Source organism: Pelodiscus sinensis, chromosome 19 (assembly GCF_052426305.1).
Source record: "Pelodiscus sinensis isolate ZL-2025 chromosome 19, ASM5242630v1, whole genome shotgun sequence".
NCBI classification, from domain to species: domain Eukaryota; kingdom Metazoa; phylum Chordata; order Testudines; family Trionychidae; genus Pelodiscus; species Pelodiscus sinensis.
Genome location: NC_143070.1, coordinates 15,808,287 through 15,836,212, shown reverse-complemented (window position 1 = coordinate 15,836,212; position 27,926 = coordinate 15,808,287). Strand labels below are relative to the sequence as shown.

At 51.6% G+C, this 27,926-nt stretch overlaps 1 protein-coding gene and 1 pseudogene across 1 annotated transcript in view; both read left to right on the top strand.

Moving 5' to 3' along the window:
• LOC149522210 (C-type lectin domain family 2 member D-like) overlaps window positions 1–27,926 on the top strand; it is a 241,450-nt gene that overhangs the window by 131,342 nt on the left and 82,182 nt on the right. The gene's annotated exons all lie outside the window — the stretch shown is intronic.
• On the top strand, window positions 409–23,937 carry LOC149522211 (uncharacterized; annotated as a pseudogene).

Below are 27,926 nucleotides of genomic sequence, written 5' to 3'. Positions count from 1 at the left end.
CTGCTTCCTACCCCATGCATGGGATGGCCAGCAGCAAAGCGGACAGGAGCTGCAGACAGGAGAGTTTGAGAGGGACCGCAAGAGATCCCACCACTGAACAGACTACTTGGTGAGAGTACTCGCTTTTGGTGTGAGTTTGCATGACTGTTTGAATTTTGTTTGTTGAGTTGTGAATCTGATTTCAGGTGACTTCAGTTTCAGCTGCTGTGGCAGTTGGGACTGAGTGCCTGACCTTTTGTTCCCTTGATTGCTCTCTTGATTGCACCTGGTCAGCCTTCCCCTGTGTGTGACTCATTGGGGCAGGCCTGGCTTGGGCAAGTAGGCTTTAAAAGCCAGAGGCAGAGAGCAACTAGGGAGCAAAGTGGACAGGAGCTGCAGACAGGGGAGTTTGACAGAGGGAGGCCTACGATGGTCAGGAAGATCAGCTACACCAGCATTGCTTCTGTCTCCTCCACTGGTGCCTGTAGCCAGTGCCTCTACCCAGATCCTGGTGTGGTTTTGCAGGGTTTGTGGATTACAATTCCCACTTATTGATATCCAGGCTGGGGAGATCATCCAATGCAAAAGGTGCCTGCTGGAGGAATCTCTCAGGCAGCAGAGCTACCAGAGGAGGTGGCTAGGTTGAGGAGCACCTGCATCCATGAGACATTCCTGGACTGCATTCATGAGGAGACAGCTAAGGTAGCTGTCCCAGTACACAGGAGTGTGGACACACCACTGGTAGAGGAAGAGACAGCTCAGGGTGGACAGTGGCAGCTGGTTACTTCTAGCAGCAGGCACTGCTCTGAACTCTCCCACCATGGTACTAGGAAACCATTATGCTTTTCTTTATACAGGAGATAAGCAATCACTCCCTACACCGGAGGAGGAGAAGCCCTGTACCCCCAAGGCGGGGAGGTCTGCTGCCCCCACTGCGAATAGGAAATGTAGGGTAGTGGTGGTTGGAGACTCTCTTCTGAGGAGGATGGAGGCACCCATATGTTGCCCTGACATTTCATCTTGGGAGGTGCTATCTGCCAGGGGCCCATATCCAAGATGTTACAGAGACGTTGTTGAGGATTATCCGGCCCTCTGACTACTACCCCATGCTACTCATCCATGTGGGCACAAATGATACTGGGAGGTGTGACACTGAGCGGATCAAGAGTAACTACAGGGCTCTGGGAGTAGGGGTGAAGGAGTTTGGAGCACAGGTGGTATTCTCTTCAATCCTTCCTCATACACTTTAAGGTCAGAAGGGACCATTATGATCATCTAGTCTGACCCCCTGCACAGTGCAGGCCACAGAATCTCACCCACTCCTCTTAGAATAATCCTCTCACCTATATCTCAGATATTGAAACCTTCAAATACTTTGAAAGCCCCAAGATGCAGAGAATCCTCCAGCTGTGATCTGTGCCCCATGCTACAGAGGAAGGCGAAAAACCTCCAGGGCCTCTGCCAATCTACCTTGGAGGAAAATTCCTTCCCGACCCCAAATATGGCGATCAGCTAAACCCTGAGCATGTGGGCAAGACTCACCAGCAGACACCGAGGAATTACTATAGAGAATTTCTATCATCCCTCCCCTGACCTATTTCCCACTGAAAATGAATGGTCAATTAGTTACCAAGATCATGTTATCTCATCAAACCATCCCCTTATTATAGAACTGGAAGAGACCTCAGAAGGTCGTCAAGTCCAGCCCCCTGCTCTAGGCAGGACCAATCCCAACTAAATCAACCCGGCCAGGGATTTGTCAAGCCGAGACTTAAACACCTCTAGGGATGGAGACGCCACTACTTCCCTAGGTAACCCATTCCAGTGCTTCACCAACCTCCTAGTGAAATAGTTTTTCCTAATATCCAACCTGGACCTCTCCCACCACAACTTGAGACCATTGCTCCTTGTTCTGCCATCTGTCACTACTGAGAACAGCCTCTCTCCATCCTCTTTGGAACCTCCCTTCAGGAAGTTGAAGGCTGCTATCAAATCCCCCCTCACTCTTCGCTTCTGCAGACTAAACAGACCCAACTCCCTCAGCCTCTCCTCATAGGTCATATGCTCCAGCCCCCTAATCATTTTGGTTGCCCTCTGCTGGACCTCTCCAATGCATCCGCATCCTTTTTGTAGTGGTGGTGGGGGGCAGAACTGGACACAATACTCCAGATGTGGCCTCACCAGCGCTGAACGCAGGTAGGGGCCCGGGCAGAGACAGGTGTATCCTGGTGGTGAATGCCTGGCTGCGAGGACGGTGTCGCCAGAAGGGCTTTGGCTTCCTCAACCATGGGGTGCTATTCCAGGAAGGACTGCTAACCAGGGATGGTGTTCACCTTTTGAGAAAGGGGAAGACCCTATTTGGACACAGAATGGCTAACCTAGTGAGGAGGCCTTTAAACTAGGTTCAACGGGGACAGGTAAGCAAAGCCCACAGGTAAGTGGAGAACATGGAGACCTGGGAGATGGGTTGGAAATGGGAGGGAGCATGGGCTATAATGGCAGAGAGAAAGGAGGGTCAGGGCAAAACCGGGAGGCAAGGTCAAATCAGGATCTTAGGTGCGTACATACAAATGCGAGAAGTATGGGAAATAAGCAGGAAGAACTGGAAGTGCTAATAAATAAGTACAATTATGACATTGTTGGCATCACAGAAACTTGGTGGGATAATACACATGATTGGAATATTTGTATAGAAGGGTACAGCTTGCTCAGGAAGGATAGACAGGGAAAAAAGGGAGGAGGTGTTGCCTTATACATTAAAAATGAACACACTTGGAGTGAGGTGGAGGTGGGCATAGGAGACGGAAGTGTTGAGAGTCTCTGGGTTAGGCTAAAAGGGATTAAAAACAAGGGTGATGTCATGCTAGGAGTCTACTACAGGCCACCTACCCAGGTGGAAGAGGTGGATGAGGCTTTTTTTAAACAACTAACAATATCATCCAAAGCCCAAGATTTGGTGGTGATGGGGGACTTCAACTATCCAGATCTATGTTGGGGAAAAAAACATTGCGGGGCACAGAGTATCCAATAAGTTCTTGGACTGCATTGGAGACAACTTTTTATTTCAGAAAGTTGAAAACGCTACCAGGGAAAAAGCTGTTCTAGATTTGACCCTAACAAATAGGGAGGAACTGGTTGAGAATTTGAAAGTGGAAGGCAGGTTGAGTGAAAGTGATAATGAGATCATAGCGTTCACAATTCTAAGGAAGGGTAGAAGGGAGAACAGCAAAATAGAGACAATGGATTTTGGGAAGGCGGTTTTTGGTAAGCTCAGAGAGCTGATAAGTAAGGTCCCATGGGAATCGAGACTGAGAGGAAAAACAATTGAGGAGAGTTGGCAGTTTTTCAAAGGGACATTGTTAAGGGCCCAAAAGCAAGCTATTCCGATGTGTGGGAAAGATAGAAAATATGGCAAAAGACTACCTTGGCTTAACCATGAGATCTTGAATGATCTAAAAATAAAAAGGAGTCATATAAAAAATGGAAAGTAGGACAAATTACAAAGGATGAATATAGGCAAACAACACAGGAATGCAGGGGCAAGATTAGAAAGGAAAAGGCACAGAATGAGCTCAAACTAGCTACGGGAATAAAGGGAAACAAGAAGACATTTCATAAATACATTAGAAGCAAGAGGAAGACCAAGGAGAGGGTAGGCCCACTGGTCAGTGAGGAGAGAGCAACAGTAATAGGAAACTTGGAAATGGCAGAGATGCTCAATGACTTCTTTGTTTTGATTTTTACCGAGAAGTCTGTAGGAATGCCTAACATAGTGAATGCTAGTGGGAAGGGGGTAATTTTAGAAGGTAAAATAAAAAAAGAACAAGTTAAAAATCACCTAGAAAAGTTAGATGCCTGCAAGTCACCAGGTCCTGATGAAATGCATCCTAGAATACTCAAGGAGCTGATAGAGGAGGTATCTGAGCCTCTTGCTATCATCTTTGGAGAGATGGGAGACAGGAAAGATTCCAGAGGACTGGAAAAGGGCAAATATAGTGCCTATCTATAAAAAGGGAAATAAGAACAACCTAGGAAACTACAGACTAGTTAGTTTAACTTCTGTGCCAGGGAAGATAATGGAGCAAGTCATTAAGGAAATCATCTGTAAACACTTGGAAGGTGGCAAGGTGATAGGGAGCAGCCAGCATGGATTTGTAAAGAACAAATCATGTCAAACCAATCTGATAGCTTTCTTTGATAGGATAATGAGTCTTGTGGATAAGGGAGAAGCAGTGGATGTGGTATACCTAGACTTTAGAAAGGCATTTGATATGGTCTCGCATGATATTCTTATCAATAAACTAGGTAAATACAACTTAGATGGGGCTACTATAAGGTGGGTGCATAACTGACTGGATAACCATACTCAGAGAGTAGTTATTAATGGTTCACAATCCTGCTGGAAAGGGATAACAAGTGGAGCTCTGCAGGGGTCTGTTTTGGGACCGGCTCTGTGTTCAATATCTTCATCAACAATTTAGATATTGGTATAGAAAGTATCCTTACAGATGATACCAAGCTGGGAGGGATTGCGACTAATCTGGAGGATAGGGTCATAATTCAAAATGACCTGGACAAATTGGAGAAATGGTCTGAGATAAATAGGATGAAGTTTAATAAAGACAAATGCAAAGTGCTCCTCTTAGGAAGGAACAATCAGTTTCACACACACAGAATGGGAAGCAACGGTCTGGGAAGGAGTACGGCAGAAAGCGATCTAGGGGTTATAGTGGACCACAAGGTAAATATGAGTCAGCAGTGTGATGCTGTTGCAAAGAAAGCAAACATGATTCTGGGATGCATTAACAGGTGTGTTGTGAGCAAGACACAAGAAGTCATTCTTCCGCTCTACTCTGTGCTGGTTAGGCCTCAGTTGGAGTATTGTGTCCAGTTCTGGGCACTGCATTTCAAGAAAGATGTGGAGAAATTGGAAAGGGTCCAGAGATGAGCAATGAGAATGATTAAAGGTCTAGAGAACATGACCTATGAGGGAAGGCTGAAGGAATTGGGTTTGTTTAGTTTAGAAAAGAGAAGATTGAGGGGGAACATGATAGCAGTTTTCAGGTATCTAAAAGGGTGTCATAAGGAGGAGGGATAAAACTTGTTCATCTTGGCCTCTGAGGATAGAACAAGAAGCAATGGGCTTAAACTGCAGCAAGAGAGGTTTAGGTTGGACATTAGGAAAAAGTTTCTAATTGTCAGGGTGGTCAAACACTGGAATAAATTGCCCAGGGAGGTTGTAGAATCCCCATCTCTGGAGATATTTAAGAGTAGGTTAGATAAATGTCTATCAGGGATGGTCTAGATAGTACTGGGGTCCTGCCATGAGGGCAGGGGACTGGACTCGATGACCTCTCGAGGTCCCTTCCAGTCCGAGTATTCTATGATTCTATGATTTCTAGTCCCACATGGGATAGGGGCTGGCAGCCCTGGGGTAGGGCCTGGCAGTGTTGGAGTGGCCCTCTGTATATTCCAGGCTGCGGGCAGCAGACTGCTCCCAGATACCCATTACCCAGGACCTGATAAGCATCACTTAAGGGTGAGGCTTATGGGTAACTAGTTATCCATTCACATCGCTAGTGACACCCCATGCTCAGCTCACAGGAGACACCGCTCAGAAATTTGCGGGGGGGAGGGGATTTGTGGTTTCTTGGTCCCTGCCCAGCATTTAACCAGGCTTGGGCAAAATACAGCCCACAGGCCAGATACAGCCCAGCAAGCCACCAGATCTGACCCACTGAGGCAGCAGGGAGCCCGAGGCAGGCTTCTCAGCTTGCCCAGAAGCCCCACGATCCTGGCAGAAACATGGCTGGAGGGCTCTGTTTGACTTAAAACTGTCTTGCCACAAACAAATTCTACAACTCAAATACAGAGAGGCATTGGAATTATAATTCATCTGTAAATTCAGTTCTCATGGGGTATGTCTACACTTCAATCCTCTCTCTCTCTCTCTCTCTCTCTCTCTCTCTCTCTCTCTCTCAAGAGAGGAATGCAAATTCAGACACCCAAAATTGCAAAAGAAGTGGGGATTTAAATATCCGATGCTACATTTGCATAATCGCATCCAGCCGCTATTTCAAAATACCTTATTTTGAAATAAAAAATGGTGTTTACATGTGGTTATTTCAAGAGAAAACCCTTCTTTCGAAATAACCCTTAAATTTCATTTTATAAGGAGTAAGAGTTAAGAGTTATTTTGAAAGAAGGGTTTTCTCTATACTATGACTTAGATATAATATACCACATATGGATTAAATACAGAGCCTTCCACAGGCCATTTCTGCATTGCATCATCTCCCTTTTGCAGCAGAAATTGGAGTGCAACTATGAAACTAATACAATTCCCCCTAAATTCTTAAACAACAAATAGTGCAGTAGCGCTTTAAAGACTAACAAAATACGGAAATGGGATTATGTGCTTTTGTAGGCATAGTCCACACTCCAGTCATCTGAAGAAGGGGGCTGTGCCCACAAAAGCTCATGATCCCATCTACATGTTTTGTTAGTCTTTAAATGCTACCAGATCATTTGTTGTTTTTAAAATGTTTCCTGTTTACATACTTTAAATGCTACCCCTCTGAAGCTCTAAATTCCTAATAGCCCTCATCATGGAACCTGGTCAATTGACTATGTCTTGGCTATCAATTTACTTTGAGGAAAAGAAACAAATGCAGAATGAGGTTCATAGGAAATGTATTTGAAGCTGTGAGTGATTGAAGGTTGTTGGTTTTTTTTAAAGTTATTCAGAATGACATCTGCAGTCCACATGCTGCTGCCGCTGTGACTAGCCTCGGCACCATCCCCTCCGGGCATGGGCTGCTCCAGCTCTGGCTACTGATTCACACCTGGGGCTGGGGAGGGGGAGGCTACATCCCTGGAGAAGAGCTGCGGGGGTAGGTCCCCCTATGCCAGGGAGACCCCAATGTGTAACCACTTATTCATTGCTATGTGTAACACTAGGGGTACATCTAAACTACAGGCTTCCATCAACAGAAGTTTTGTCGACAGATTCTGTCGACAAAACTTCTGTCAACAAAGAGCGTCCAGACTACATTGCTTTGTCGACAAAGCGATCAGCTTTGTTGACATAAGAGCGTCCAGACTGCGGGACGCTCTGTTGACAGAAGGCAGCACCTGGAAGTGCTTCTGAAAGGTCACAGGGGCAGCCATAAAGCCCAGGCACTGCTGCATGCTCTTTGCAGAGACACATGCTTAAGGGGATACTGCTGGATAGCCGTAGCTCTGCTGCTTCTAGCTTTGCAACCTTTACAGGGAAAGCAAAGCTGCTGCAGTTTTCCTGGTTCTGGTTGCCCTGCTTTGTCGGACACCACAGCTGTGTATTATCTGGTTTGTCTGTTTGCTTCTGTGATTATTTGTTTCTTTGTTTGGGTTTTTGTTCTTTTGTTTGTTTCCTTTGTTTGTGTATTATTTTGGCTTTTTTGGCCATAGAGTCTGAGCTGCCCCTGGGCAGGTGATGACCCCACACCGTGCTGCTGGAAGCTCTGCTGCATGCTCAGGAGAGCATACTGACCACAGTGGCAGAGCTGGATCCTGAGCCCAGCTTTGAGCTCCTCGCTCAGGCTGCTGCCCTTGCCCCCCAACTTATTCCTGGAGAGGCGGGTTTGGAGGCTGGACACCAGTTCCAACTGGGACTGGCTAGTTCTGCAGCAGTGGGATGACGATCAGTGGCTCAAACTTCTGGATGTGGAAGGCCAGGAGCGGCCCGAGGCCAGCTGCCGCAGCTAGCTCCTTAGCCAGGATGCCAACTGCAGCACCCCTGCCTGCACGGCCATCAATGGACGTGACATCATTACAGGGTGCCCCAGCGCCCCACGACGTCATCATCGGGTGCCCGTGCCAGCGGCACCCTAGGCAGCTGCCTAGCTTGCTTAGGCTCACGGGCCGCCCCTGTGGAAGAACACTTCCAGGACCTCTGTACCTGGCTCACCCTGCCCTGCAACACCAGGACACCCACTTGTGGGCCGCCATCCCCCTGGAGAAGCACATCACCATTGCGCTGTGGAAGCTGGCCACCCCCAACAGCTATTGCTCCATGGGACATCAGTTTGGTGTGGGGGAAGTCTACCATTGGGGCCGTCTTGATGGGGTAAGTCACTCTCAGGGGACAGTCTGGGGGCCAGTCAGGACTAGGCACTGGGAATTGGGGATGGGGTGGCAGAGGTAGGAGCCCTCTCAGCCTCACCCTGCCATGGTGTGGGGGGCAGGGGGTGGGGCAGGGATTGTTGGGGGGGGTTGTTGCGGTCTGGGTGGAAAGGGAGAGCACTTATCAGGTGAGCCAACCCCCTGTCCTGTATGTTTCTATTTGTCCCTTTCTGCAGGTGGTGACGGCCATCAAATTGAGCTGCTCCACAGGACCTGCAGACCATCCTGGCTGGATTTGTAGGGCTGGGGTTCCCAAACTGCGGTGGAGCACTCGATGGGACCCACATCCCCATCTTCACCCTGCCCCATTGAGCAGCACAATACATCAACAGGAAGGGCTACTTCTCCATAGTGCTGAAGGCTCTGGTCAACCACTGGGGACAGTTCACTGATGTTTGTGTCGGGTGGTCAGGCTGAGCACACAACGCCCGCATGTTCAGGAACTCCTACCTGTACCGCAGGCTGGGGCATTCTTCCCAGAGAGGAACCTGGCAATCGGGGATGTGTAGATGCCTACGTGCATCGTGGCCAATGCGGCCTATCCCCTTATGCCCTGGCTCATGAAGCCCTACACCGGCCACCTGGACACGAGCAGGGAACTGTTCAACTCCTGCCTCAATAGGTCTTGCTTCCAGGTGGAGTGCGCCTTCGGCCGTCTGAAGGGCAGTGTTAGATGCCTGCTGACACGGCTGGACATGGGGGAACACAATATCCCCGATGTGGTTGCAGCATGCTGTGTGCTACACAGCCTCGTAGAGAGGAAAGGGGGGGCCTTCCTCCCTGCGTGGAGGACACAGACACAGACACACGGAGACGGAGACGAGGCAGTTTGAACAGCCCTGGCCAGCTGCCACCTGGCAAACCCACCAGCTGGGCCTGTGCATTCGGGAAGCCCTGAGGGAGCAATTCTCACAAGGAGGCCCCTGATTATCCCCAGGGCCTTCCACATGTGGGATTGCCCTAAACCCCTGGTGCCTTCCTCCGTGCAACCCTTCCCTGCCCCACATTCACCCATTCTACTCAGTCCCCACTCACTGAGAACGGAGACAGGTGATGGTGAAAACTCTTGTACACTTTATTTAACTGTTGGTTTTTTAACAAACGAAAATAACTCTGACTCAGAAAAAAATAAAAGTGCCTGTTTTAGAAAATAAAGTGCTTTGAAAAAAAAAAGTGTGTCCCTCAGTTTGTGTCATGGGTGGGAAGGGGGAATATGAACATGGAAGCGGGGAGGGAGGCTCAGGTGGCTGCCTGGAGGCAGAGCTCCTGCTGGTTTGGCTCTGGAGGCCTTGTCGCACCCAGCTACGCATGTGGGCTGCCCCAGAAGGGGGCTGGGCAAGAAGTGGGGCTGGGGCTGGGGCTGGGGCTGGGATGGTAGGGGCAGAGGAGGGGGGGGCAGGAGCAGGCAAAGGCCTCCCAGAGGCAGTGCAGATGTCCCTGCGCTGCTGGGCAAATTTGTGCAGCAGCTGCCGGCGCCACTCAGCCTCTGCCTCCTTTCCATCTGCTTCCTTTCCATCGAGTACTTCATCCCTTGCAGGACTCCAACGTGCTGGCGCACCAGCTCTAAGTAGCTGCGCCAGTGCTAACGGCTGCCCTGCAGCCATCTGGGTGGTGGGGTAGGTGAGGCACCCCCCTCCTGGTCAGCTGGTCCGGCTGTGGAGGACAAGAAGGAAAAGTCATCAGTCATTCATGCTCACCCTTTCCCTGAGAGGGCGCCCTCCTTCTTCTCAGCAGGCAGTGCCTGTGCTAGGGTCAGAGGCTGCTCATGTGTCTCACAGTAAGGCATGGTGTGGCCTGGCCCACAGCCCTAGCTTCCCTGGAGCCCAGGTGGCGTTCAGGCCACTGTCTTGCCCCCCACCAGCCCATACATCCCCCATGGCTGAGCAGCACGGAGGAGTGTCAGGCCACAGTCAGGGTTCCCACAGAGTACTGAGAGGCCTGCCGCTGTGAGGCAATCCCAGTGTCTCCAGCCCATGCAACAGGCGGTGCCTAGCAGCCGTGTGGGTGCAGGGGGGTAGCACAGCCCTCCCTGAGGGCAGCCATGGGTGTGCCCCCCACTTCCCCCAGGCAGTCCTCAGTATGACATGTCATAGCACTGCACCGTCCCCTTTGCTCCCGCCTGCCCTGCTCTGCCCTGGGTGTGTTGGACCCTCACAGCACTCACCTGATGTTCCCTCCCCGGGGTCCGAGGTGGTCTGGGAGGCCTCCTGTGACTGGGTGTCTAGCTCCTGGGTGCCGTCCTCCTCCTCGTCTTCCTCCTCCTGGAGCTCCTAGTCCCTCAGTAGATGTTCCGGCCGCTGTAGGACGGGGGTCTCCAGCTCGGACTCCACGAGCCTCTCAGGATACAGGGGTTCCCCTACCCCCAGGATCCTGTTCAGGTCCTTGTAGTACTCACAAGAATGTGGCCTTTCCCTGGAGCAGGAGATGCGCTCATGGGCCTGGATGTACCCCTGCCTCAGCTCCTGGACCTTGGCTTGGACCTGCCAATCTATTGTAGATGTCCACATTCCGATGCCTGGCCTGTGGGAGCTGCAGTGCCTCCTCCACAGCCCACAGCTCCAAAAGGGCTTTACTCTCCGGCCGTGACTAGGAAGGTGCCTGGTGTTTCGTGCCCCAGGGTGATGAGTCCCTGGAAGAGCCAGATGGGTCTTGGGGGGCTTGTCCGTGTGACATAGCTCACCCAAAACCGAGCTGCGCAGTCCCGATCTGCTCTGGAGCTTTCTTGCTGCCAGAGTGCTGCTCCTGGGTGCCTGTGCCTTTTAAAGATGGCTATGGACAGGAACAATAGAGTTGCAAGCTGTGGCAGGAGTGTCCACCAGGGGTTCTTCCTGAAGTCCTTTTACGTCGACATAACTTTTCCCCTGCGTCCATACTGCTCTTTTGTCGACAGAGTTGTCGACAAAGGCGTTATTCCACGTAGAATGAGGTTTACAGATGTTGACAAAAGTGCGGAGTTATGTTGACATTATGTCAACAGAACTCAACGGAAGTGTGGATGCAGGTATAGTTTTGTCAACAAAAGTCCACTTTTGTCAACAAAACCCAGTAGTCTAGACACACCCTGGCATGCCACCAGGGGGCTGTCTGCCAGCAGCATGGTGCAGTCCCAATCCCTTCAGTCTCTCTTCACATAGAACCTTTTTGGGGCGCTAATCATTTTCACTGCCTAGCTTGGAAATCGTCCCATGTCCGCTGCGTCTTTTTGGAGCAGTGGGACCAAAAATGAGCACAGCCAGCAGCTCAGGAGAGGGCAACCTCTCAGCTTACAGAATGGCATGAAAATTAAGATTCTCAATTAACTGTAGTTAAATCAAGAGATTAATGCAAAATAAGTTAGTTGGATTTTAAAAAGCAGGGCCTGAGCTATGGTGCTGGGAACTACTTGAAAGCAAATAAGTGCCCCCACTCCCTCAGCTGAGAGCCTGCACTCCCATCCCACTCATTCTAACCCCTCAGACTTTATTATTGAATAAAGATATGGGCTGGCTCACTACCTTCCACATCCTAATGACTTAACCAACAAACAATCAATAGGGACTTATAGACAGCGGCAGATATAGGGCAGGGCAAGCGGGGCGGCTGCCCCAGGCCCCACGCTTCAACAGGCCCTGCTTTGAAGTGTCCTTGAGCCCTTTGATGTGGCTTTTGTTCCTCTGGATGTGGACCCCAGTCACGGCTCGCTCCTTGCGGTTCTTGGAGAAGTCCACGTTCCACCAGATGAACTAGGCAAAAGCCGCCCGCTGTCTTCTAGGCAGCGTCTTTTTTCTCTTTTTATTTTGGCTGCCTGGGGTTTTTTCTGGCCTCCAGCACCACCCTCCCTTCTTCTTTAGAAGTCAGTTGGCTCTCCACTGCCAGGCGCTTCAAGCAGAGCCGCTCTCACCCTTTCATGCCACCCACTGGAAGCCAGAGCTGCTGTAGGCTGCTACTATAGCCTGGACCTGGGCGCAACCGAATCAACTTCCCAGCCCTCCTGTCTCGGCCTCTCTGGCTTTCCTTGTGTAAGTAGGGCTGAACTGCTGCTTGCTATCAGCCAGCTAAAAGGAGGGGAGGGTGTGCCCACTACAAGGCTACGTCTACACTGGCATGATTTTCCGGAAATGCTTAAAACGGAACAGTTTTCCGTTATAAGTATTTCCGGAAAAAGTGCATCTACATTGGCAGAGGAATAAGGCTTTATTTTCTGAAAGATCCCTGTCTAGGAAAAAAGCGGCAGCCATGTTCATTCAAATGCTGCAGGGAAAATTTAAATCCCCGTGGCATTTGCAATTCCAAAGTGTCTCATTAGCATCCCTTTTCCGGAAAAGGGTGCCAATGTAGACACAGCCCTCGTGTGCATATAACACATTAAAACTTTGTCTCACTTTGTAGCCATCTCAGAAGCAATATGTAGATAGCCAGCAGGGCTGAATCTGGGACATTTTCATTTGCATATTTCTGAAAATGTGTTCCTTAAATGAGAAATGGTCACATAGATATAGATGGGAGATTTTTCTCAAAGGTATTTTTCTCAACTTTCTGATAAAGTTGGACTTTCAGCTCTGAGTTTTCATTAGAATTGGGCTATTTCAGTTGGGCCTAATTGCTATTTGTCATTTTGAAAACCTTTCTCTAAAGGTCTAACAAGATGCAGAATAATAGGAGTAATGAGAGTACAATCATGCAGGATTTCACTGCTGTAGGGGTTTAAAAATCAAGTTGACAGGTGAATGTACTGCTTAATATTTGTAGTCCTCAATCACACATTTGTCATGTGGTTGCTGTGACATTTGTTTGTGAAGAAGGATTTTTAAACTTTTTTGAAAATTACCTGTGTAAAGAAATGACTTTAAAGACATAATTGAAGAATGTGCTGCCAAAAGAGTTAGACAGCTATAATAGACTTAAAAACAAATGAAAATTTTTAATTAATGCAGACTTTTGTTTATGTATGAATTACAGTTAAAATAAAAATTATCCAACTAAATTAAGTTTCTATCAAATGTATGCAATTCACGTTTAATATGAAAATAGCCTTCAATTTGCGCATTTGATGCCTTTTTTCTATTTTTTCTCCAAAGGGGGGCCCCGCGAAATTGTGCTGCCCTGGGCACCGCAAAGCTCTCATCTCTCATTATAGAAGTGCAAATTGTTCTTATCAGCCTCTTGTGACTTTTACAATCCAATTCATTATTTGTCTTTTTTTTCTCCTCCCCATTTATTTATTTTTGGATGTGGACTTTTAATACTCCAATTATCTGAAGAAGTGGGTTGTACCCACGAAAGCTCATGATACCATCTACATGTTTTGTTAGTCTCTAAGGTGCTGCAGGACTAGTCATAAGAACACAATGGCCATATTGGGTCAGACCAATGGTCTATCCAGCCCAGTATCCTCTCTTGCCATCAGTGGCCAATACTAGATGCCCCAGAGGGAGGGATCAGAACAGGTCATTCTGATGTGATCCCTACTGTCACCCACCTCCAGAGAAACGGAGGCTAGGGACACCATTCCTATCCATCTTGGCTAATAGCCATTGATGGACCAACCTCCATGAATTTATCTAGCTCTTTTTTGAACCTGATTAAAATCCTGGCCTGCACCCTATCCTCTGGCAAGGAGTTCCACAGGTTGACTGTGCACCGAGTAAGGAAAAATTTCCTTTCTGTTTTAAATCTGCTGCCTATTAATTTCATTTGGTGGCCCCTAATTTTTATGAGAACAAGTAAGTATCAGAGGAGTAGCCATGTTAGTCTGGATCTGCAAAAGTGACAAGGAGTCTTGTGGCACCTTATAGACTAACAGATTTATTGGCGCATAAGTTTTCATGGACAAAGACCCACTTCATCAGATGCATGTAGTGGAAATTTCCAGAGACAGGTATAAATAAGTAGGCAAGAATAAGGCTAGAGATAATGAGGTTAATTCACTCTCTGCTATATACATCAGCCAAACTGGACAGTCCCTACGTAAAAGAATAAATGGACACAAATCAGATATTAAGAATGGCAATATACAAAAACCTGTAGGAGAACACTTCAATCTCCCTGGACACACAATAGCAGATTTAAAGGTAGCCATCCTGCCGCAAAAAAAAATTCAAGACCAGACTTCAAAGAGAAACTTCTGAGCTACAGTTCATCTGCAAATTTGACACCATCAGTTTAGGATTAAACAAAGACTGTGACTGGCTAGCCAACTACAAAAGCAGTTTCTCCTCTCTTGGCATTCACATCTCCAGATCAGCTGCTAGAAGTGGGCTTCAGCCTCTTGGAGTGAATTAACCTTGTTATCTCTAGCCTTATTCTTGCCTACTTATTTATACCTGCCTCTGGAAATTTCTACTACATCCATCTGACGAAGTGGGTCTTTGCCCATGAAAGTTAGAACATAAGAATGGCCGTACTGGGTCAGACCAAAGGTCCATCTAGCCCAGTAGCCTGTCTGCTGACAGTGGCCAGCGCCAGGTGCCCTGGAGATGGACTGAAGACAATGATCAAGAGATTTGTCTCGTGCCATCCGTCTGCAGCCTCTGACAAACGGAGGTCAGGGACACCATTTCTATCCCCTGGCTAATAGCCTTTTATGCACCTAACCTCCATGAATTTATCTAACTTGTCTTTAAACTCTATTATAGTCCTAGCCTTCACAGCCTCCTCTGGCAAGGAGTTCCACAGGTTGATAATGCACCAATAAGTCTGTTAGTCTGTAAGGTGCAGCAGAACTCCTTGAGAACAAGTAAATAATTTTTCCTTATTTACTTTCTCCATACCTATTATCATTTTATATATCTCTATCACATCCCCCCTTAGTCTCCTCTTTTCTAAACTGAAAAGTCCAACTCTTTTAAATCTCTCTTTATAGGGTACCTGTTCCAAACCCCTCATCATTTTTGTTGCTCCTTTCTGAACCTTTTCCAATGCCAATATATCTTTGAGAGAAGGCAACCACAACTGTAGGCAGGATTCAAGATGTGGGCGTAACATGATTTTATACAGAGGCAGTAAGATATTGTTGGTCTTCTTCTCTATCCTCTTTTTTAAATGATAACTAACATCCTGTTTGCTTTTCTGACTGCTGCGGCACACGGGGTGGATGTTTTCAGAAAACTATCTGCAGTGACTCCAAGATCTCTCTTTTGAATAGCTGAAGCCAAATTAGTCCTCATCACGTGCTCGCTGGAATGCTGAGAGGCAGCATCTTGCACAGCTACACCGCAGAGGAAGGGCAGGAGAAAGCGGCGCGGCGCTAGGACCCCAACGCCACCCGGTGGATTCGCTATTGGGGGGCAGGAGGGACGCGTGGAGAGGAACCAGGCAGGCACCTTACGCACCCAAGCTGCCGGTGCTTCTGCTCAGCTTGCGTCGCTCGCTGTCGCCCCACATGCCCGCTAAGCCAGCCCGGGAACCCAGGGGCCACCCAAGGTGCGCCCCAAACTACAAACAACCCCCCCCCCCTCCCGCAGGTGCAAACGCGTCTTCGCAAACTCACCGGTTCCTCCCAGGCACCAGCTGTGGAAGGCAGCGAGGGTCCGATTAAAGGCAGCGGGGAAAAAGGGGGGGGGGTAGCCCCGCGCTAAGGATCCCACCAGAACCGCGGGCGGGAGGGAGAAGCCCCTTTCCCGGCTGCTTTCCGCCAGCCTCTCGCGCGGGGAACTAAGAAGCCAGCGGCGCTGCGCCCTGGGATCTGAGAAGTGCGCGTGTTGGTTTCCTTTTACTCCGCTATACGGCCTCCCAGCCCCTTAGTCACAGCCGGTGCAGCGACCGAAACTTCTCTGAATTTGCTACTTTGGGTGCACTGACACCGGCTCTTTACAGATTGGTCGGTAGGTGGCCATGCCTCTGCAAAGGCAGGGGCCGGAGCTCGTGTAATGACGGAGAAAGGCATTTAAGGAAATTGCTGTTTCAACAGTGACAGGCGAGGGCAGCGTTGAGTGAACAAACAGTAAGTAGTGAGTCAGTATCCACCTGCTAACGCGCCCTGCAGTTTGTACTGCACTTACACTTCCACCCTGGCCTCCTTTCCACTCGTCCAACAGAAACACACACCCCGCCCATGCCCGCATGGGTCACTCTGAGCACCTGGACCACTGCCAGCAGCGGATTTCAGTGATGTTTATTTTTATTTTTGTAAGCAGGGGCTGAACTGCTGCTTGCTATCAGCCAGCTAAAAGGAAAGCATTGCCCTGCCTGTGAGTATGCCCACTCGAAGGCTACGTCTACACTGGCGTAATCTTGTGCAAAAACTCTTCCAGAAGAGAGCGTCTACACTGGCATGTGCCTTTGCACAAAAGCATCCGTGCCAGTGTAGATGCTCTCTTGCGCAAGAAAGCTCTGATGGCCATTTTAATCATAGGGCTTTCTTCCACAAGAAATTCATGTTGCCTGTCTACACTGGCCTCTTCTGGAAGAGCTCTTGCACAAGAGGGCTTATTCCTGAGCAGGCGCGTCAGAGTTCTGGCGCAAGAAACCCTGATTTTATACATTAGAAATTCAGTTTACTTGTGCAAGAACACGCGGCCAGTGTACACAGACAGCAAGTTTTTGCATAAGAGCAAATTGGCTATGTCTACACTGGAAGGTTATTGCACAAACATATCTTGCACAACTATCTTTGTGCAAGATCTCTTGTGCAAGAGAGTGTCCACACCAGCCAGAATGCAGTGCAAGAACGCTGAGCTCTTGCACAAGAAAGCATGCACACTGGCGGGATGCCGTTACACAATAACTTGGCCCCGGAACCACTTCAGCCATGTCAAAAGGTTACCAGGGCTATGTCTACACTGGTGAGTTATTGCGCAAGTATGGCCATTCTTGCACAAGAATCCACAGAATGTCTACACTGCCCTCCTGCTCTTGTGCAAGGAAATTTACAGTATGGCGTGGTAAGAGATGGCTCCTTGCACAAGAACTACGCTCTTTTCTAACAGATGTAAGCTCTCTTGCGGAAGAGGGCAGTGTGGTTGCTCGGCAGGGATTTCTTGTGCAAGAAACTCCTATGGCTAAAATGAGCATTGGAGCTTTCTTGCGCAAGAGAGTGTCCACACTGCCATGGATGCTCTTGCGCAAAAGCACAGCTCACACGTGGCAGTGTGGACGTTTTCTTGTGCAAGAAGCCGCCAGTGTAGACATAGCCCAGCGGTGTCTGTGGGCGCATGCCAGACCCCTGCTGAGTAACGCACTTAAAGGCGGCTTCTTGCGCAAGGGTTCTTGTATAAGAAGTCTTGCACAAGAAAACATCCACACTGCCATGTGCGAGCTGTACTTTTGTGCAAGAGTGCCCATGGCAGTGTAGATGCTCTCTTGCACAAGAAAACTCTGATGGCCATTTTAGCCATAGGGGTTTCTTGAGCAAGAAATCCCTGCCGAGCATCCACACTGCCCTCTTGTGCAAGAGGGCTTACACCTGTTAGAAAAGAGTTCAAATTAACTTTAATAGGCACTACACATACAAACCGCTAGTTCGAACTTAATTCAAACTAGCGGAGTGCTTAATTCGAACTAGGTAAACCTCATTCTACGAGGACTAACGCCTAGTTCAAAATAAGTAGTTCGAATTAAGGGCTGTGTAGCCACTTGATTTGGACCAGTGGGAGGCTAGCCCTCCCCAGCTTGCCCTGGTGGCCACTCTGGGCACCACCAAGGAAACTCTTCTGCCCCCCTCCCGGCCCTGGAGCCCTTAAAGGGGCACAGTCTGGCTACGGTGCCCGTGCCAGGTGCAAGCCTGCCAGCACCCAGCCAGCAGACGCTGCACCTGGCACGGCATGAGCCAGCCACCTGCTGCCACCCAGCCCTCCGCCTCTTCCTGGGACCAGGCTGGCGGCTCCCAGGAGCCTGCCCGGGGCTTCAAGAGGCGGGCACCAACCTGGTCTAGTGCGGAGATTGAGGACCTCATCCACGACGTCCACAGTAAGCACAAGAAAGTGGCCATCTAGGGCAGGATAGCTGCCAGCCTGGCCACCCAGGAGCAGGTTTGCATGAAAAACAGGGTGGTCCAGTGAGACCCCCGACCCTGAGCCCTGAGCTTAGAACATAAGAGCAGTACTGGGTCAGACCAAAGGTCCATCTAGCCCAGTAGCCTGTCTGCCGACAGCGGCCAACACTAGGTACCCCAGAGGGGATGGACCGAAGACAATGACCAAGCCATTTGTCTCGTGCCATCCATCTCCAGCCTTCCACATACAGAGGCCAGGGACACCATTTCTACCCCCTGGCTAATAGCACTCCATGGACCCAACCTGCATGAATTGATCTCACTTCTCTTTGAACTCTGTTATAGTCCTAGCCTTCACAGCCTCCTGCAGCAAGGAGTTCCACAGGTTGACTCTTTGCTTTGTGAAGAACAACTTTCTGTTATTAGTTTGAAGCCTGCTACCCATTCATTTCATTTGGTGTCCTCTAGTCCTTCCATTATGGGAACTAATGAAGAACTTTTCTTTATGCACCCTCTCCACACCCCTCATGCTTTTATAGACCTCTATCATATCCCCCCTCAGTCTCCTCTTTTCTAAGCTGAAAAGTCTCAGTCTCTTTAGCCTCTCTTCATATGGGAGCTGTTCCAAACCCCTGATCATTTTAGTTGCCTTTTTCTGAACCTTTTCCAAGGCCAAAATATCTTTTCTGGGGTGAGGAGATCACATCTGTACACAGTACTGAAGATATGGCGTACCATAGTTTGATACTTCCCCTCCTCCTTCTTCCCCTGGCTTCCCCCTTCCAGCTCCCTCCTCCCAGGTTTCCTCCTCCCCTCTCCCACCCTCTCTCTTCCCCTCTCCCACCTCCTTTTCCCCGTCTCCCCCAGTTTTGTTCAATAAAGAGAGTTTCTATTTTTGAACACACGTGTCCTTCATTTTGTATATCAGGAAGGGGGGCTAGGGAGGGGTAAGTGGAAGGAGGTGAGAGAGGAATGGGGTACGAGCCCCGATGGGGAGGACTGGGGTGGATCTGCGGGTTCCTCGGGGTGGAAGCTCTCCTGCAGCCCCCCGATTGACTCCCCCTCCCCTGGATGGCAGCCTGCGGCAAGTGCAGTGGGGCTGATGGCCGAGTGCTGTGATGTGCCGAGTGTGGGCATTCAGAGCACTCCAAGCCAGGACTGCTTTGCTGTCCCTCATCGAGTTAGACAAGCGAGTGGGGAACCCCTGAGAACTGTCTTTCTGGGGTGGGGGTCGGGTCCCTTTAAGCACAGCCCTCGGCTAGCCTGATACAGCAGCTCCATGCTCTAAGTCCTAACCTGTTGCCCTGCCGGCACTGCTTCCGGCCATTTTTAACCTCTGTTCAGGGTCCACTCAATGTGGACATGCTAGTTCGAATTAGCAAAACGCTAATTCGAACTAGTTTTTAGGTCTAGATGCACTAGTTCGAATTAGCTTAGTTCGAATTAACTAATTCGAATTAAGTTAGTTCGAATTAGTGCTGTAGTGTAGACATACCCTGAGGCATCCAGACACACAGCCATGCCCTCCAACTGAGCCTCTGAGTGAATGCCTCTGTGCACCATCGGTGCCTTGCTCACAGATATGGAGCCAGAGGAGGACCCCACCCAACAATGTCCCATCACTTCCATAACTAAGGCTGTGGAGGTCCTTCTGCAGGGACCCACACTGCTTCAGGAGGAACTGCAGACCAGGCAACACATCCTTGATCAGATGCATGCAATAGCTGCACTCGGGCAGCCCCACCCCACCACCAACATGCACCTGTGGAAGCACAACACCAGTGGGGACTAGTGGGAGCGCCTGGTGCTGGGACAATGGGGCGACCAGCACTGGTTGCAGAACTTCTGGATGTGCAGGGGGACATTCCACGAGCTCTGCACCTGGCTCAGCCCTGAGCTCCGGAGGCAGGACACCCGCCTGCGCCCCGTCATCCCTGTGGACAAGAGGGTTGCGACTGTCCTGTGGAAACTGGCCACCCTGGACAGCTACCACTCTGTGGGGAACCAATTTGGGGTGGGCAGGTCCACCGTTGGCAGGGACAGCCCATGAGCCTAGACGAACTAGGTAGTAGCCTAGAGTGCTGCTGGCTCGGGTGCCCGATGATGACGTCACAGCCATTGATGGCTCTACAGGCGGGGGTGCCAATTACGCCACCTACCTGGGGCGCCAGCTACCGCAGCCGGCCTTAGGCCGCTCCTGACCGTCGGTGTGGTCGTCCAGCAAATAAGGCCCTCCATGTACCATGGACTTGTCCTGCGGGAGGGAAGGGGCCAGACTGGGTGAGGAGAGGCTGTAGTGGCAGGGAGAAGCACTGCACCCAGGGGGTTACACGGTCCCTCCTGCACACAGCCCCACTGGTGGGGGGGAGATCCTGGGGGGGGGGGGCAGAGGGCCCTGGCCTGCATGCGGGGAGGGGCCATCAAAGGGAGGGTGAGCACACCCCAGGGGCCCATGTACATACTGGCTGTGTCTACATTGGCACCCTTTTCCGGAAAAGGGATGCAGATGAGACACTTTGGAATTGCAAATGCAGCGGGGATTTAAATTTTTCCCGCGGCATTTGCATGAACATGGCTGCCGCTTTTTTCTGGCTCGGGGCTTTGCCGGAAAAAAGCGCCAGTCTAGACAGGGATCTTTCGGAAAATAAAGCCTTTTCTGGAAGATCCCTTATTCCTGATTTTAAAAGGAATAAGGGTATGTCTACACTACCCCGCTAGTTCGAACTAGCGGGGTAATGTAGGCATACCGCACTTGCAAATGAAGCCCGGGATTTGAATTTCCCGGGCTTCATTTGCATAAGCGGGGAGCCGCCATTTTTAAAACCCCGCTGGTTCGAACCCCGTGCAGCGCGGCTACACGGGGCACGAACTAGGTAGTTCGAACTAGGCTTCCTAGTTCGAACTACCGTTACTCCTCATTTCACGAGGAGTAACGGTAGTTCGAACTAGGAAGCCTAGTTCGAACTACCTAGTTCGTGCCCCGTGTAGCCGCGCTGCACGGGGTTCGAACCAGCGGGGTTTTAAAAATGGCGGCTCCCCGCTTATGCAAATGAAGCCTGGGAAATTCAAATCCCGGGCTTCATTTGCAAGTGCGGTATGCCTACATTACCCCGCTAGTTCGAACTAGGAGGGTAGTGTAGACATACCCTCAGGGATCTTCCGGAAAAGGCTTTATTTTCCGAAAGATCCCGTCAAGACTAGCGCTTTTCTCCGGCAAAGCCCCGACCTGGAAAAAAGTGGCAGCCATGTTCATGCAAATGCCGCGGGGAAAATTTAAATCCCCGCTGCATTTGCAATTCTGAAGTGTCTCATCTGCATCCCTTTTCCAGAAAAGGGTACCAATGTAGACACAGCCAGTGTGTCTCATTCCATGCCTCCCTTGTGCTCCCATGTGCCCCTCTGCAGGTTGTCCACACCATCAATGATGTGCTGCTCCAGGGGGTCATCCGCCCCTGTGACGTGGACACCACCATTGCTGGCTTCGCCATCCTCGGGTTCCCGAAGTGTGGGGGAGCCGTAGACGGGACCCACATCCCCATCTGGGCGCCAGAGCACCAAGCGGCCCGGTTCATAAACTGAAAGAGCTACTGCTCAGTGGTGCTCCAGGCACTAGTGGACCACCAGGGCTGGTTCCAGGACATTTATGTGGGGTGGTCCGGCCGGGCCCACGACACTCACATCTTCAGGCACTCAGGCCTGTGCCACAGGCTGGAGGTGGGCACCTACTTCCCCCAGCGGAAATTCACCATTGGGGATGTCAGGATGCCGGTCTGCATCTTGGGGGATGCGGCCTATCCTCTGATGTCCTGGCTGATGTAGCCATACACCGGCCAACTGGACCACAGCCAGGCCACCTTCAACGCCCACCTGGACAGGGCCCGCAACCCCATGGAGTGTGCCTTTGGGCGTCTGAAGGCACGGTTCAGGTGCCTTCTGACCCTCCTGGACATGGGGGTGCAGCACATCACAGAGGTCATCTCGGCATGCTGCATGCTGCATAATATTATTGAGGGGAAGAGAGAGGCCTTCCTCCTGGGGTGGATAGCAGGTGAGGGCCAGGCCTACTGGCAGTCCCAAACAGCCGCCACCCGGCCGACCAACCACCACGGAGTGCAGGTCCAGGTAGCTCTCCAGGTGATGCTTGACCAGTCCCCACAATAGGCCACCCCTACACCTCTGACCACAGGGATGCCCCCATGCCCCCACTTCCCACACCCATCACCACCCCTTCTCACCACCCTTCCCTCACCTCCCAATAAATAAAATGTGCTTGCTTTATATAAGGCACTTTTATTTACATGGGTAAGGGGGTGCACTGTGGGAAGGGGAGAGGAGATGGCCCTGAACTGGGAGAAGGGGGAAAGAGGGGGCCCTGAACTGGGAGGGCCTCATGGATGTGAGTGGAGGCCTCTCCCACCCCAACAGGTGCGGGGGTGCCTCTGCCCCTCATGCTGGGTCGGGGCAGGCTGCACCAGGAGGTGCCAATGTTGGGGGGCCACAGGACAGGGCACAGGTACATCAGTGGGGGACGCGGGGGGAGGGCTAGGCACGTTGGGCGGAAAGCAGGGGGTAGGCTGGGCAAGTAAGGGGGGGCAATAGGATGGGGCCTGGCCATGCTGTGCTGCGGCGCAGGGCCCATGCGCTCTGCAATGGTTCCCAGGAGGGCTTACATGTGGTCACAGCACTCAATGTACTGGCCCGATACCCGCTCCCACCACTCCTCGTTGGCACGGATTTTGTTCATGAGTGAGCTCTCCATGTGCTCGATGGCGCAGACATGGTGGTGGAGAAAGTGGTGGTGGTCCCGGGTGCGCTGCAATGGGCCTGGCTCCTCGGTTCCGGCAGGATGGGGCTGGAAGGTTCCTCGCTGCTGGGGGGTCCTGCTTCAGAGGAGGCAGATGAGAGCGAGATCGTCAGTGATCCCTGCCTCATGGTGTTCCAGGCACCCCGTGCTCTCCTCATGCCACCGCACATGCCACAATGCCTGGGGACAGGTAAGACTGGTGTGGGGGGATTCCCCTAGGGGCAACGGGGGGGCCTGAAGTGGGCCAGGGGATCCTGGGAGGGCCACATGTGGTGGTGGGGGGCCTGTTGTGCCTTCCCCTGGGGTAGCTACTGTGTCCCATAGGTGGCCATGGATCAGTGCTGTGTGCAGTACCCTTAGGCTGTGTGGTGTCCGCCCTGTGCTCTTGGGGCTGGGCTGCTCCTGACTGGACCTCCCCACATCCCCAGGCTGGGTGTGGGTGACCCCGGGGGTCCCAGGAGTGTGCTAGGGCTGGCTGCTGTGTTCATGTGCCACTTGGTCTGGCTGCACAAGGTTGTACATGCTGCGTGCCGCTGCGCAGCATCCGGCCAGGTTGTGCCATGTGCTGCACCCTCTCCCCCACCCCGTGGCCCCCCTGCACCCTGCACACTTGTGAGTGGCAGGTGTGACACTCACCAGATGATCCCTCACCAATCTCTGAGGAGGCCCAGGACACATGGTGGCTGCTGTGCCAGGCTGGTGGGCAATGGCTGCCATCCTCCTCCTCCTCCTCCTCCGTGTCTGTTGGCCGGACCACAGGAGTGGCCAGGGTTGAGTCCACCATGGCTTCCAGGGTCTCGGTCCCCTTGTCGGCCAGGATACAGTGCAGGCGGTGGTAGTGGGGTCAAGCAGTGGCTCCACCGCCTCCACTCTCACTGGCCCGCATGTAGCTGAGGCGCAGGTCTTTCACCTTGGCCCGGACCAGATCCAGGGTCTGGGCCAGGTGTGTCTGTGTGGCCAGCACCTAGGCCATATGGGAAAATATGTCCGCATTTCGCCGCCTGGATTTGGGATTACGGAGGGCCTCTTCCTCCTCCCAGAGGTCCAGGATGGCCTGGACCTCGGCATTGCCCCAGCATAGAGCCCGCCAGAACTCTGACACTCCCACTCAGGAAGAAGCCCTTTTGTGCAAGAGCTCTTCCAGAAGAGGCCAGTATAGACAGGCAACATTAATTTCTTGTGCAAAAAGCCCCTATGGCTAAAATGGCCATCGGAGCTTTCTTGAGCACGAGAGTCTACACTGCCATGGACAGGGGCGGCCCGTGAGCCTAGGCAAGCTAGGCAGCTGCCTAGGGCACTGCTGGCCTGGGCACCCAATGATGACGTCACGGCCATTGACGGCTGTGCAGGCAGGGGTGCCGCAACCGGCCTCGGGCCGCTCCTGACCATGGATGCTCTTGCACAAAAGCACATGCCAGTGTAGACGCTCTCTTCTGGAAGAACTCTTCCGCAAAAGGGTTTTTGTGTGAGAACGCACCAGTGTAGACGTAGTTAGGGTGTCAGACTTTGGGAGATTCTTGGCTGGGGGGGCACCTTAGCTCATGTTTGGGTATGAGTTCTGTTTGTGGTATTTCCCCAAGTTAATGCCATCTGACTTCTCTCTGTGTTTCATTAAATGTTTCTTTCCTACACTCAGACTCTGTGCAGGCGAGTGGGGAAGCATTGCCTCTCAGAGGCACCCAGGGGTGTGTGAATTTCCCAAGCTATTGGGTGGGGATCAAGCCAGTTCTGTGTGAGATGGACCCCAAGATATTGAACCCAGCCCTGGTTGCTGCCAGGCCTACCTGGCAGAAGGGTTACATTTTTTATTTTATTGTGCAAGCTGAGATCACCACCTCCCTGGCTTTCATCCCAGCGACATTACTCGTCTCTTGCAGTGCCACCGCTGTGCAACACAAAAGGGCCTAGCTACACTAATAGCTTACAACAACAACAAAAAACATCCAAACAAACAAAAACCCACAGAGGCCTCAGCTACATTGCAGGAATTTCGAATTCTTAGCCAGGCACTCAGTACTGCACCACTACTGACTTTGCCAACCAAGGCTTTTCACACTTGCAGTGCTGTAAACTACTGGACCCTATACTGGATCACAAAGAGCTAATTACAAAAGGGTGAACAAGACAAGTTGTGGAAAATCACCAGTTGGTACAGATTTGATGATGGTTAAGTGCCTCATTACTGCAATCTCTTTTGTAGCTCCAAACCACAAGAAGGGAGGGGAAGGGATGGACCAGTGGAGGTTTCTCAAAACAGCATGGGGATCCACTCTGAGGGTATGTCTACACTACAGAGTAAATTCAAAATAAGAACCCTTATTTCGAATTAACTCTAATGGCTGTCTATACACACAAACCGCTAATTCGAAATTAATTCAAAATAGTGAAGTGCTTATTTTGAATTAGATAAACCTCATTCTACGAGGAATAATGCCTAATTCGAAATAGCTAATTCGAAATACGTGCTGTGTAGACACTTATTTCAAATTAGCTGGACTCCAGCCCTTCCCAGGTTGCCCTGGTGGCCACTCTGGGCCAAACCAGGGAAACTCTTCTGCCCCCCTCCCGGCCCCAGAGCCCTTAAAGGAGCAGATTCTGGCCACAGTGCCTTTGCCAGTTGCAAGCCTGCCAGCACCCAGCCAGCAGACCCTGCACCTGGCACAGCATGAGCCAGCCACCCACCGCCACCCAGCCCTCCGCCTCTTCCCAGGACCAGGCCGGCGGCTCCCAGGAGCCTGCCCGGGGCCACAAGAGGTGGGCACCTTCCTGGTCAAGTACGGAGATCATGGACCTCATCGAGGTTTGGGGGGAGGCCTCCAATGCCCACAATCTCTGCACTAGCCACAGGAATGAGGCCATCTACAGCCTCATGGCTGCCAGCCTGGCCACCAGAGGCCACATGCGGACCCAGGAGCAGGTCCGCTGCAAGATCAAGGGCCTCCTAATCAGGGCCCGACCCAGACACCTGCCCACACTTTGCGGCCCTGGACTGCATCCTGGGGGCTCACACAGTCCATGCCCCCCGGGTGGTGATCGACTCCAGGGCAGATGGCCCCATCCCTGAAACGGAGGAAGAGGAGGATGACAGCTAGGAGCCGCAGGAGCCTGCAGGGTGCCTACTCAGCACCCAGGATCGCCAAGGCATCCCACAGAGCCCATCAGCTGTGTCATCCAAGGCTGGGGAAGGTTCCACATGTGAGTGCCATCATGCTTCCCTTATGTATATGGGGGGGGGGGGGTGGAGAGGGAGCCCAGGGACCGTGCGCCTGGGCCTTGCCCACCATGGAGCAGCAGCTGGGTGTCATGCAGGGGCCCTGGCCCATTCCCCACACGCCGACCTCTCCTTGCAGGGGGGTGCTGGGTTTCACCCACTGTGTCCCCAGGCAGAACTGACCACTGCTCTTGTTTCACCACAGCCACAGCACTGGGGAGTGCAGGGTGTACCACCCTGCCTGCAACTGCCACCCACACCCAGGCCAGCAGGTGCATCAGGAACCTGGAGAACTACCAGCGGTGGCACCTGCGGCTACTGGAACAGCAACTCCACAACCAGGAGCACTGGGTCCGGGAGGACCTGCGGCTGCAGCAGCTGAGCTTGCAGGTGCTGGAGGAGCAGAGCCGTGCCCTCAGAGGTCACCTCCAGACCCTGGTCGACTGATTCCTGCCTCCTCCTGCTCCAGCCCCTGTGGCCGCCCCAGCTCTCGCTCCTCCTCCCACTTCCTCCGCACCCCCTATCCCTCCTGCCCCACCCTCCACACCCACTCCCCCCCCCCAGTGGCCCCACACCCTCAGTGCTGCGAGACGGGAGAGCCTGCAAGACCCTGAACCCTGAGCTTCCCCTCCCCCTTCCTCCCCCTTCCAGCTCCCTCCTCCCAGGTTCCCCCCTCCCCTCTCCCATCTCCTTTTCCCCGTCTCCCCAGAGTTTCATTCCCCCTCCCCAGTTGTGTTAAATAAAGAGAGTAGTTATTTTTGAAAATACTTGTCTTTTATTTGACGTGGAAGGGGGGGCTAGGGAAGGGTAAGTGGAAGGACGAGAGTGAGGAATGGGGCACAAGCCCCTAGTGGGGCAGACCAGGGAGACTGTTAGCGTTCCTGAGGGTGGAAGCTCTCCCGCAGGGCCCCGTGGATCCTGACAGCCCCTCTATGGTGCTCCCGAATGGCAGCCTGCAGACAGTGCAGCCAGGCTGCTGGCAACATGTCCATGAGATGCAGCAGAGTCCCTGGGGGCAGGTCTGGTTCCATGTTGCAGAGTGCCGTGGTGCCCTGAGTGAGGGCAAGCAGAACACACCGAGACACAAATGCTTTGCTGTCAGCGAGGTGGACCAGCAAGCAGAGAAATCTGAGAACTGTCTGTCCGGGATGGGTGGTCGGGTCCCTTTAAGCACAGCCCTCTGATAGCCTGAGGCAGCAGCCACACACACTGGCTGTGTCTACACTGGCATCCTTTTCCGGGAACAGGATGCCAATGAGACACTTCACAATTGCAAATCCGTGGGGGATTTAAATATCTCCCGCGGGATTTGCATTTACATGGCTGCCGCTTTTTTCTGGCTTGGGGATATGCCGGAGAAAGGCGCCAGTGTAGACGTGATTTTCCAGAAAATAAACCCTTTTCCGGGAGATCTCTTATTCCTTTCAAGTAGGAATAAGAGATCTCCCGGAAAAGGGTTTATTTTCTGGAAAATCACGTCTACACTGGCACTTTTCTCCGGCATATCCCCAAGCCGGAAAAAAGCGGCAGTCATGTAAATGCAAATCCCGCAGGAGATATTTAAATCCCCCAAGGATTTGCAATTGTGAAGTGTCTCATTAGCATCTTTTTCCCGGAAAAGGATGCCAGTGTAGACACAGCCACTAAGTCCGACCCTGATGCCCTGCCGGTACTGCTTCCGGCCAGCCTTACCTTCGATTCAGGGTCCACTCAATGTGGACCTGCTATTTCGAATTAGCAAAACGTTAATTAGAATTATTTTTTGGATCTAGATGCATTATTTTGAATTAGCTTAATTCGAATTAACTATTTTGAAATAAGTGAATTCAAAATAGCGCTGTAGTGTAAACATACCCTCA